This window comes from Protopterus annectens, chromosome 14.part0 (genome assembly GCF_019279795.1).
Source record: "Protopterus annectens isolate FY-2018-M chromosome 14.part0, PAN1.0, whole genome shotgun sequence".
NCBI classification, from domain to species: Eukaryota; Metazoa; Chordata; order Ceratodontiformes; family Protopteridae; genus Protopterus; species Protopterus annectens.
The window spans coordinates 1,010,787,895-1,010,800,926 of NC_056748.1; the positions used below are offsets into that span (position 1 = coordinate 1,010,787,895).

Sequence of the window (13,032 nt, forward strand, 5' to 3'; positions counted from 1 at the left end):
TACCTTTCAACAATGAGATCCTTTTGATGCTTTGTAAGCTCTCTGCGAACTATGGCTTTTGCTGTAGCAGGCAACTGAGTAAATGTCAGGAAAATCTTACTAGGGCAGCTGAACTTTATTTGAGGTTAATCAGAGTCTCTTTAATTGATGGCAGGTGTGTACCAAAGAAGACTGAATGCTGTAATTAAATCAGAAGGTGCTTCAACAAAGTATTAGTTTAAGGGTGTGCACACACAACAAAGTATTAGTTTAAGGGTATGCACACTTATGCAACCAGCTTATTGTACATTTTTTATTTTTTATATTTTTTTCCTCTAACAGATTTGTTTGTTTTTCAATTGAATTGTACAGGTTATAGGTCACATTAAAGGTGGGAAAAGTTTTGAAATGATTTATTGTGGTCTCATTTTTTATATCACAAAAGCCTGGCATTTTAACAGGGGTGTGTACACTTTTTATATCCACTGTAGCTGTTCCCCATTATTTCTGGATGTTGCTGCACTTTGGAGTAAGCATTTATCAGGTCATTCCATCCAAATATCTGGCAATTTGTATTGACCCTTCTCTTTCATTTAAAGTGCAGGCTAACAACTTGGATCTTTAGGAACCTGCTTTAGAACATATGGTTTATCAAATGAGGAAACTTTTTCTTTTGTAAAACAATTGATGTCCTTCAAGAATGCAACTGCAGTCATAACATATGGGTTGTCCTGCCTCAGGCAGCCCTCGGTCGGCCGGATTCCAAAGTCTGGGTCTGGCGTCGGCTGGTGTTGCCTCCTCTCCGACGTCAGAATGGCTGGAGCATAAAGGCATCGGCCGACGCCATCTTCTTCAGTCTTTCTTGCCGCGCGGTGCCCGAAGCAGAAGCAGTTCGCAAGTGCCGGTCGGTCAGCTCCTGTGTTTTCAGTACCGAAGTCATCTAAAAGCTAAGTACCCCGTTGGGGAACATTTTTTCTTGCCTCAGCCGATGTCAGAACAAATTGAGAAAGTTAATAATTGTTTGTCTTGTGGTAAACAAATGCCTCATAAGGACTTCCATTCTTATTGCCTACCTTGCCTGGGCCCAGACCACGACGTCTCGGCCTGTGCTGCCTGTGCTTGCTTTAATAAGCGCACTCTCAGGTGCCGGGCAGAATTTGCCGAAGACTTTTTCGGCGAATCTTTCGCTTATATCATGCCGTCGGAACAACCGACTACTCAATCTTCCAAAAAACAAAAGGACTGGGACCGGCATCCTCGGCCCGCGTCCTCCACCGATACTCCTCCTAAACCCTCTGCAAGTGCTTCGGTCCCTTCGGAAGCGGTAATTCAACCGCTCCAGGCCGACGACACAGCGTTAACTCGTCCTTCGGTCTCGGAGTCTACACCGGTGCCGGTTGCTGACTTTCCTCCAGAAACTGAAGTTCTGGATCTACCCGACACCATTCCTGTGGACAAGGTTACTCCTGCACGTGGGGCAGCTAGGCCTCCTGTATCCATGTCCATCAAGGCCTTTGCACGTGCTAAGGCCGCCAGCCAGGCCAAGGCCCATCCTAAACCTACTGCCCAGGCCCCTTCTTCTGATAAACAGATCATGTCTCTTGCTGCAGACCTTATTTCTCTTATCAGGGGGTCTCAGCCTCATCCAGACAGAGGTTCTCAGCCGCCTGCAGAGAAAAGGCCCAGAGCTGAGCAGGCTGACAACCTCTCTTCAGATGAAGCCTCTGGGGATTCTGAGCCTTCAGATACCCAAGAAGAATCCTTCCAGGCCTTTGAGGACTCTGATGCTGAGGAAGCAATTCCCTCTGCCTCTCCTCCAGAGGATTTTTCCTTCGGTGAAGTCTTACATTCTATGAGGGAGCATTTTAAATGGCAGGGTCAGGAATTCTCTGATGCCAGGAAAAGGCTACGTACCTTCCTCAAGCTACCCCAGCACAGGCCTTTAGCTATCCCTCCTGTTATGGATGTCCTGGATGATGTTTTCTCCGACTCCATTGCTAACCCTGATTCTCTCCCTCCAGCTCCTGTCAAGCCAGACAGATATTATAGGGTCCCTGACACCCACAAACATCTCTTTAAGGCCCATTCTGTGGATCTAGAAACTATTTCACAGGGGCCCCAAGGGAGTGGCTACTTCCACAACCAAGAATCCACTGCCAGCGGATAGGGAAGCTAGGTCCCTGGAGAGATGGGGTAAAAAAGTTTATACCTCTACCACCCTGGCCATGAGGTCACTTAGCTGCCTTTTTCATATGTTTCAGTACCAGGATTTTTTACTGGATGATTTACAGAAAAAGCTAGCCTCTCCAGAGCCTATTGATAGAAAGGCATTGCAGGATCTAGTACATAACACTCAGCAGGTTAGCAATCATTTTCTTCAGTGTGGTTATGATGCATTGGAGGCTTCATGTAGGGCAGCTATGACTGGGGCTGTTATACGTAGACATGCTTGGTTAAAAGAACAGCCACTACCAGACCATGTTAAAGTAAAGTTACTTGATGCACCTCTGGAAAAACAGAAGCTTTTTGGTGCTAATGCACAAGATGTGTTGAAGTCCATTGAGAAAAAAGCAAAATCAGTACAGACAGTCAAAGATTTCCTCCAGGTTCAGCCACCCAGATTCAGCAGGAATTGGCCTTCAAAGAATTGGTCCTTTCCAGACACTGACAAGTTTCAAAGGGGAAAAAACAGGCGTGCCAGAGGTAGAGGGCAATACCGAGGCTCCTACGGGGGCCACCAATGGCAACCACCAAATCAAAGAAGTGGCGCAGGCAGCCCAGCTGCACCACAAGGACAACCACAATGACTCGACTTTCATACCGCCTACAAAGGCTGAAAGAGAAGCTCCTTTGGGTGGAAAATTATCCTTATTCTCAAAAAACTGGCATATCTTAACCAAGGACAACTGGATTCTGGATTTAATAGACAAAAGTTACAGGTTCCACTTCCATACTTTACCAATAAGACAAGGCATGCCAAACCTGCCACTTCATCATAGGGCAGAGGCACTCATTCAAGTTTCAAAGCTGTTAAATATAAAAGCAATAGAAAAGGTTCCCCCACAGGAACAAGGCCAGGGATTTTATTCAAGACTGTTCCTTGTTCCAAGAAAGGAAAACAAATGGAGACCTATACTGGACTTGTCTACTCTAGATACTTATCTCATTGTGCCAAAGTTCAAAATGCTGATGTTGCAGCAACTCCTTCCCATGCTGGGCAAGGGGTCTTGGCTGGTCACTCTGGACCTCAAGGAGGCATACCTGCATGTCCCAATCAGACAAAGCTGTAGAAAATACCTCAGATTTCTTGCAGGGGCAGAGCATTATCAATTCTCAGCATTGCCATTTGGCTTATCTACTGCGCCCAGAGTGTTCACGAAATGCCTGGCATCAGTAGTGGCACACTGCAGACTCCAGGGGATTCAAATATACCCTTACCTGGACGACTGCCTCATACAAGCAGACAACAAGCAAACCTTGATAACAAACTTGGACTATGTCATTCAATTACTACAGGCCTTGGGATACACAGTCAACATTCAGAAATCAAGACTTCTGCCATCCCAACAGATTATTTTCCTAGGAGCCAAACTGGACACAAAAACACAGATGGCTTATCTCACAGAGGAAAAACAACAGCAGTTACCAGAGTACTTCAAAAGCCTAGCAAAGCTCTCCCAGCTGACTGCAAGGAAAATCCTGCAGGCCCTGGGATTCATGGCATCTTGCATTCTCCTGATACCTTTAGCAAGACTTCATATGAGAAAGCTGCAATGGTATTTAAAAAGCTTATGGTCCCAACACAACCAAAGCCTAGAGGACGTAATCCCACTCATTCCATGTCTGCAAAGAGAATTTTTGTGGTGGGCTCAAGCAAGTCAGTTAAACAAAGGCATGTCTTTCAACAAACCTCAAGCAGGTCAAACGATTACAACAGATGCCTCAGACTATGGGTGGGGGGCGCACATGGAGGGCAGATGCATTCAAGGCCAATGGACACCAAGGGAAAGGCATCTGCACATAAACCAAAAAGAGATGTTGGCAGTGATACATGCAATCGAGACTTTCGAAAAATCACTTCAACAAGGACAATTGCTAATAAGGACAGACAACACCACTGTTATGTGGTATATAAACAAGCAGGGAGGCACTCATTCTTATCCCCTCTGCAGACTAACAATGATTCTCTGGGAAAAATCCCTAAGTCTGAAGATACATCTGCAATCCCAGTTTGTGCCAGGCAAGGACAATGTACTGGCGGACAAGCTGAGCAGAAATTTTTTGGATCCACACGAATGGATGCTGCATCCTCACATTTTCTCACAAATAACAAGGACATGGGGAAGACCGGACAGAGATCTCTTTGCTTCTCACATGAATCATCACCTGGAAAAGTTCTGTACAAGGACCCACCATCCTCTAGCCTGGAAAACGGATGTTGTCTCCATCAGCTGGAAGTCCCTAACAATTTGTGCATTTCCTCCTCTACCACTGCTGTCCAAGGTGATACTGAAGATCAAAGCAGAACAACCAACAGGCATTTTGATAGCTCCAGACTGGCCAGGGCAGCACTGGTACCCATTGCTGTTGAGCATAACTTGGACCAAACCGTGGCCTCTGCCCCTATGGCCTCTGCTTCTAACACAACACAATTACAGGACGGTTCATCAAAACCTGAAAACATTGCATCTGACAGCCTGGAGGTTACCATAACTCCTTCCGATATCTCTCTTTCCAAAAAAGTTCAAGAGATCTTACTGGAAGCACGCAGACCTTCCACCAGAAAAACCTATTCAGCCAAGTGGAAGAGATTCATCATCTGGAATGCTAGCAGGGGTCAGGATACAGCAGTATTGAGTATACCTCAGATATTGGAATACTTGGCAGAAATGTTTCATACTGGTCTCTCATATTCTTCCATAAAGATTCATGCCTCGGGAATTTCAGCAAAATACAATTGTGATCCACCTGTGTTTTCACATCCTTTGCTAAAACAGTTCCTAAGGGGGATAAAGAATATCAAACCTCCCAGGAAACCGCCAGTACCTGCATGGGACCTCAACTTCGTCTTGGAAAAATTAACTCTTCCTCCCTTTGAACCAGCAGCAACTTCAGAAATGCAATTTCTCTCATGGAAAACGGTTTTCCTATTGGCAATCACATCAGCAAGAAGAGTATCGGAGATACAGGCACTTATGGCAGTACCTCCTTTTCTCATTTTTCATCAGGACAGAGTCTCTCTAAGAACCAATCCTTCATTCATGCCAAAAGTAATTTCCAGGGTGTCTCTAAATCAAGCCATTCACCTGCCTACTTTCTTCCCCAATCCCCAAAACAGGGGGGAAGCACTGCTGCACACTTTGGACATACACAGGCAACTACGCTACTACTTGGACAGAACTAAGGCCACCAGAAAGTCTGACCAACTGCTTGTAGCCTATGCTGCTGGAGTACAGGGAAAAGCAATCTCCAAGCAAACAATTTCCAAATGGATTGGACACTGCAACAGATTCTGCTATTCCTTTAATGGAAAAGGTGTGCCAGCCAACATTAGGCCACACTCCACCAGAGCTATAGCCACATCCACAGCTTTCCTAAGGGGAGTGGCTACAAAGGACATTCTAGAGGCTGCTACATGGAGCTCCGTGCATACATTTACCAAGCACTACAACCTGCCTTTATACTACAGATCCCGAGCAGGCTTTGCTTTGGCAGTCCTGCAGGGCATTTTAGCTACACCATCACTTTCTTAGTTCCAACCATCCCCAGCTTGGCTATGGTATTCAACCCATATGTTATGACTGCAGTTGCATTCTTGAAGGACATAGTACAGTTTTGTACCTACCATAAATGTAGATGTCCGATAGATATGCAACTGCAGTCGGATTCTCCCACCCTCCTACCCCTCTGCAACCTTTTTTATGGGTCCACTACCCCTATTCCTATTAGCTGGGGGTATCTCTATGGTGTATCTGTTTATTACTATTGTGCATGTCTGGAATTGTTTATCCATTCACCAAATTTAGCCTTCCTAGGAGGGCACCTGGCATCTGGGGCAAGAAACACTGAAGAAGATGGCGTCGGCCGATGCCTTTATACTCCAGCCGTTCTGACGTCGGAGAGGAGGCGACACCAGCCGACGCCAGACCCAGACTTTGGAATCCAGCCGACCGAGGGCTGCCTGAGGCAGGACAACCCGTATGTTATGACTGCAGTTGCATATCTATCGGACATCTACATTTATGGTAGGTACAAAACTGTACTATTTCTACCTAGCTGTAAAGACCTCCTGTTACAGTTTAAACATCATCATCTCATCTACAGGCATATCTGGTAGTACTGAGTATTTCTAAATAATATGGGTAGACTTGTATATAAAAATATATAGATATAGATGTACATCAAATCAAACTCATCTTACCTGGGAAATCTCTGCCTTAACTTAGAAAAAAGAAACATTGCTAGCTTATCTTTATGCAGGTCAGGCTTTTAGGTTCATAGGTGTGTACTTGGCCAATCGCCCTGGAGCCTTTACAAGCCTAGAACATAGGATTACCCTGGCATTGTGCCACCCGACCTTAGTACCTAGAACCTCTGTCAAGTAAAGTCACTGGAGTGATCCCTGGGCTGAATTTTCTATTTCCCATCCACTCATCAATATTTCTCTTGAAGAGGGCCAGTGAGGTGCTCTGTTTGACATGTATAGGGGAAGTCTGTTCCATAGCATGGGCAGTCTCTGGTTTATGAACCTGTCCCTCCAGCTTGTTCTGTTGATTGTGGCAATGAGTTTGAGGTCTCTGGAGCGTGTGCTGCGGAGGGATTGGGATTTCTTCAGATGTAGCATTTCTAACAGGGCTAGGTCAGACATGGCTTTGTAAGTTGAGCAGAAATCACCTCTAAGTAGGTGATATGAGACAGAGAATAGTTGGAGTTTTTTGACTATGTCCATATAGGACAAATGTTTATGGCCTAGGATCCTCTTTGTGGGGTACTTTTGTGGCCTCTCCAGTTGTTGCAGGTGTTTAGTGAGGTACATGCCAAATGGGGCATTGTACTCAATGATTGTCCTAATGAGGGAAGAGTAGAGGGAGACAATGACCTCTTTCTTCCTGGATGCAAAACCCTTAGTAATGAGATGTGCCACATAGAAGGACTTTCTGACCACAGTGGCAGTGTGGTGGTCAAAAGAGCGGTTGCTGTTAACATGTGTTTCCAGATCTCTTATAACGTCTTCTGTGTTCAGTGGACTACCATCGATGTGGTAATTCATGGGAACCGGGTTTTTCCCAAAGGGGATGATGACACATTTTTTGGCATTGAGCTTAAGGCCATGGTTCTGACACCAGTCGGTCTCAGTGAGGCCTTTCTGTAGGATGTTAACATCACTTGGGGAGTTAATAATAGCTCCCAATTTGCAATTGTCTGCGAACTTTGTCAGCCAGAGTCCCTTTGTGTTGGCCTGGACTTCAGAGAAGTAGATACCAAACAGGAGAGGACTCAGGACCGAACCCTGTGGGGCTCCACTTGTGACTGGTTGACAGTCTGACTTAGAGTCCGCTACTTTCACACTGTGGGTTCTACCTGTGAGCCAGTTTGCAACCCACCTAGTGATATAGGGGTTGATGCCTAGCTTAGTGAGTTTTTCTATGATTCCTGAGTGGGGAATGCTGTCAAAGGCCCTGGCCAGATCAGGGTAGGCTGTATGAACCACCTCGCCTTCATCCACAGCTCTGGTGACTGACTCAAAGAAGTCGACCAAATTGAGCAGCATGATCTACCCTTCACAAAACCAAACTCTGTGGGATCCAGAGTTTAGAGATTCCTTTATATCCTTGTTTATTAGGTCCATGATGATGCGTTGCATAGCTTTGCATATCAGACTCATCAGGCTAATGGGACGATAGTTCCCAGGGTCTGTAGTCGCTCCTCCTTTGTGGAGAGGGATGACTATAGCAGTACACCATTTGGTAGGGACAAAGCCTGAGGTGAGGCTGTGATTGAACAGGGCACACAGGTGAGGTGCCAGTTCATTCTGTAGTTCATGTAGATTACAGCCAGAGATATTGTCAGGTCCCATGTAAGCTTTATTCTTGGCCTTGGACAGTGCTGTTTTAACCTGTGCAGCAGTAATACTGGGTGCATGGCAATCTGCTGGTATTGTGACTGGTCCCTTTGGGGGGGGGGGGTAAAGTTGGCACTGAATCTGTCGGCCAGTATATTGGAAATATCTGTTGGCTCTGTATAGGAGGTACCATTGTGCAGTAGCTCAGAGCAAATCTGGGTATTGCCGTGGAGATTCTTTACATAACTGTAGAAGGCCTTGTGGTTGTCTTTATTATCTGCTGCAATTCTGTTTTCATAGCTAGCTTTAGAGGATTTGATGAGGGATCTCAACTTTTTGTTGAGGCTGATAAGGGAGTTTTTCCAGTCTTGGGACTTCACCTTATTCTGCATCAGTTTCCTCCTTCTGCTTTAGAGTTTGTTTATGGCAGGGGACCACCAAATTGGCTTCCTTTTTTTGGAGGAGAGTCTCTTGGTTCTGTTGGGTATGGAGAGATCCATGCATTTGTGTACGTGTTCGTACAGTGCATTGGTATATGATTTGGCGGTCATGCAGCTGATCTCTATTGGCTTGGGTGCAGTGAAGTTAGCCAACTCTGTTTTAGGAGCCCAAAGTTAGCTTTGGAGAAGTTTTTTATGGTGATTACCTTTGTGGGGGGGGGGGGTATATTTCCAAGGTGATTAGTTTGTGGTTGGAAATAACCAAGAAGGAGTCGACTATTGGTGTAGAGCAATGGCCGCCCATGCTAGTAATGACCAGGTCAAGGATGTTGTTACCTCTAGTGGGGGTAAGAACGAGCTGGTCCAGGGCATTGGAATTGATGAATTCTAGGAAATGTTGGGCAAGTATATTGGTACATGAATAGATTTCCCAGTTAATGGAAAACCCCCTTTTTCCTCTAACAGGTTAAACTGCTACAACTTAGTACAGGCATTGGTTCATCCCTGCTCTGCTTGTCCTTGCTTCGCTCGGGCATGCTTTGCACCCCACCCTGCCCCCAGCTAGACCACATCCCACTTTTTTAAACCAATCAGTAATAAGTCACTTAACAGCACCACCCTCAACCTGATACCATCAGTCCTCTAACTCTACTATTCCTTTTGCCTAGGTTTCACGTCTCATTCAGTAGGTATGCTATCACCCAAAATAGTCTTAACAACTCTACTTCTACCCCTGTTACTCATCCCATATCTCCTAACTGCCTACGAGTGTCAGGGTCACCCAGGTTTCTACTACTCTAAATTCCAAACATCCATCCCATCTACAACAGATAATAATGCACCCTTACTCACTCCCCTCATGCTTACCTCCTTAACCCCCTAAATACTACCATCTTACTAGACCTAGTTACATTAGTCATAAAACTAGACAGTGCTGCGACTAGACTGTACCACCAGAAAGGGTGGTGGGGTAGCCATACTTTACAAGTCTACCCTATCTGTCAGCATAGACACCCAACAACCACCCCAGTTCAATAATGCTGAAATTCTTATCTCATAACTGCAAATTAATAAAAACAAAAATGTAAACATTGTCTGTGTCTACATTCCCTCCAGGGAGGAACACAGAAACCTTATATTGGTTATCCAATAACTACCCCCAAGAAACAATTGTTCTTGGGGATTTCAACATTGACTGGAAGACTTGCTCTTGTCAACCCCCCCACAACCCACATAAACCTCTATGGATTTACTCAAATCATAACCTCCCTCACCAGGACAGGAAAACCCAATAACAAGGAAAGTATCATAGACTGGATACTTGTCAGTACCCATCTTCAATCCTATAAATGAGGCATTTTGCCTGATGACCTAAGTGACCACCGTCTCACCTATGTAATCAAGCTCAAAGTAGACTGCTCCTACCAACTCACCTATAGAACATTAAGAAAGAACAAGAATTTTATTCTCACCAAGTTTCAAAATGAACTTAAGGCATGCAGCTGGTCAGTACTAAAAAGTCTCCCCCTAGATGAAGCAGTAGCATACTTTAAAACCAAATTCCTTGCTATTCTTAACTCCCATGCTCCCAAGCCGCTCTATTAGAACCAAAGTTAATATTGCACCATGGCTTTCTAAAGACACCAAAACCAAAATTTCACTCAGAAACAAAGCTTGATCCACCTACCGAAAAACAAAAGCCCCGCTTGATCAACTAAGATTCAAACAACTAAGGAATGACACCAAAAAATCCATAACCTGAGACAAAAACAACCACTACTACCATCTACTACAAAAACACCAAAACAAACCTCAAAAGTTCTGGGCAGGGATAAACAAACTACTCCACCCAGCCCAAACCGCCACTCCACCCCACCCCTCCCCCAGCTTCCCAACAAAAATCACCAGTAGACATTGCTAATAATGATACCACAATACAAAGACAAAATGATCAATTTCAACAATTGGCTAAGCTTCTGGTGTCATTCTAAGGGGATCCAGTGTCTGTCTGCCTGGGATGACATGATAAACAAGCCTCACTGTTTTGCCAGGGATGGGTTGCATCTGTCACCCCTAGGTTTTCGAATACTGGCCAAGGCTCTTGCCGTCCCCATAGTGCCTTTTTTAGGCAAGGCTCAAAGGACAAACCAACCACCGTAACCAGCACAGGTAACCAAAAACTAAGGGTAATGCTACTCAACACCAGAAGTCTCAACCTCAAAATGCACACACTCGAGGCTCTCCTCAGCATGGAGAAAATGTATGTTTGTGCAGTGATGGAAACCTGGTTCAAGGCTCAAGAGAGCACCCCAGCACTGCCAGGTTACAATTCATATCATACCTTCCGGCCTCAGTTACCGGATCACAGTACAAAGGGCGGAGGTGTATCCATATTCATCAAGGATACCCATATCTCCAGGTTAGTAGCACAGCATGATGCCCCAGAGATCATCCATGCGCAACTATCAGCAGGCAAAACCACATTTCAAGTCGTAGCCGGTTATAGATCACCCACCATGTCCTAAGATGCTCACTCTGCATTCCTTGAGACATTGGAAAATATAAAGGTCCTACCCAACACCATAATCTTGGGTGATTTCAACTACCCTGGTATAGACTGGGTGAACTACCAATGTTCCAACTCCTATGCTCAGTGATTCATAGAATTTATAAATTCAAATGCCCTTGAACAAACTAGTATGTTCCCCCACTAGAGGGGACAACATATTGGATTTAATCATCACAAATATGGGCACCCATTGTACCACACCCATTATCACCCCCTCCTTGATCAGATCCGACCACAAACTGATAACCCTGGACATCCTCACTCCTCCACCTCCCCCAGTCAAAGAAACCATAGGCAAAAACCTTTACAAAGCAAACTTCAAACTGCTTGCATCCAAAGTAGAAAGCTTCACTATTCCCTTGCAGAAGGATAATGATATCCAGGATGTGGAATCCTACACCAAGGCACTCTGTATGCATCTTCAGGATTGCATGGACTGTGCTATCCCAAATAAAACCAAGACTCCTTCCTCAAGCAAGAAGAAACCAGTCTGGTGGACCCCGGCCATAAGCAAACTTTACAATAAAAGGAGGAGACGTATACAAAAAAAGGCCAAATCTCAAGTAGAAAAATCATCCCTGATCAGCATTAGTAAGAAATTGAGGGCCCTCATCAAGTCAACTAAAGCTAATTTTGAAAAGAAAGTTGCCAAGGATGCCAAGGATAACCATAAGGCCTTCTACGGCTACGTAAAAAAACCTAAATGGCAACGCTCAGGTCTGTTCTGAGCTAGTACAAAATGGAACAAAATACACTGACCCCTCTGACATTGCCAACATCTTGGCTGACAGGTTCAGTGCAAATTTCTCTCCCCCCTCCCCTCACCACCTACAGGGCCTATTATCATTCTAGGGGATTGTGTAAGTCTAATTATTACTGATACATTGGTTAACAAGGCTCTATCTAAAGCTAAAAACACTGCCTCCATGGGACCAGATGGTGTCCCAGGCTGTGTCATATGTGAGCTCCAAAAGGAATTAACCCCGCATCTTAATACCCTGTTCAGTCTCAGCCTCTCCACAGGATATGTGCCCATAGAATGGCGCATGGCAGTGGTGGTCCCACTACACAAGGATGGGGCCACAACTGACCCTGAGAACTACCAACCAATAAGCCTGACCAGTCTGATCTCTAAGGCTATGGAGCGAATCATTAAGGAACTCATAAATGGAGAGATTGGGAACCTCCAGTTGCTGGACCCCACACAGTTCGGCTTCAAGGGCAGATCATGCCTCCTGAACCTGGTGGATTTCTTTGAGACAGTTACTCAGGCTATAGATAAGGGAAAGGAGGTACACATGGCTTACCTTGACCTTGCTAAAGCATTTGACACCATTCCCCCATTCAGGTATTATTGATAAGCTCACCAGCCTGGGCATAAACCTTTACGTCAAAAGATAGATCGCAAACTGGCTCTCAGACAGATCCCATAAAGTAAGAGTAGCGGGATCTATGTCTGAATCCAGACCAGTAATGAGTGGTGTGCCTCAGGGCTCTGTCCTGGGGCCCCTCCTGTTTGGCATATACTTCTCAGAAGTACAGGCAAGCACAGAAGAGCTGCGGCTGACTAGGTTTGCGGACGACTGCAAACTGGGTGCTATAATAGAATCTCCAGCTGACATGGAGAGCCTCCAGAAGGGCCTAAATGAGACTGATGCATGGTGTCAAAGCCATGGTCTCAAGCTAAATGCAAAAAAATGTGTAGTAATCCCCTTTGGAAAAAACAGAGTATCCACAAACTACAACATAGGAGGTAATCCCCTGAAATCTGAAGAAGAAATAAGGGATCTAGGGACCCAAGTAGATAGTCAGTTTTCCTTTGATAACCATGTTGTCAAAGTGGTTAGAAAATCCTTCTATGTGACCCATCTGATCACGAAAGGGTTTGCATCAAGATCTAAGGATGTAATGGTGCCCAATGCACCAATTGGAATGTACCTGGCTAGACATCTCCAGCAGCTGGAGAGACCACAAAGGTACCT

The 13,032-nt window shown here is 45.1% G+C and overlaps 1 protein-coding gene across 3 annotated transcripts in view; it reads left to right on the forward strand.

Annotated features, from left to right (window-relative positions):
* The window catches only part of INPP5A (inositol polyphosphate-5-phosphatase A), a 3,411,481-nt gene that overhangs the window by 838,979 nt on the left and 2,559,470 nt on the right, over window positions 1-13,032 (forward strand). The gene's annotated exons all lie outside the window — the stretch shown is intronic.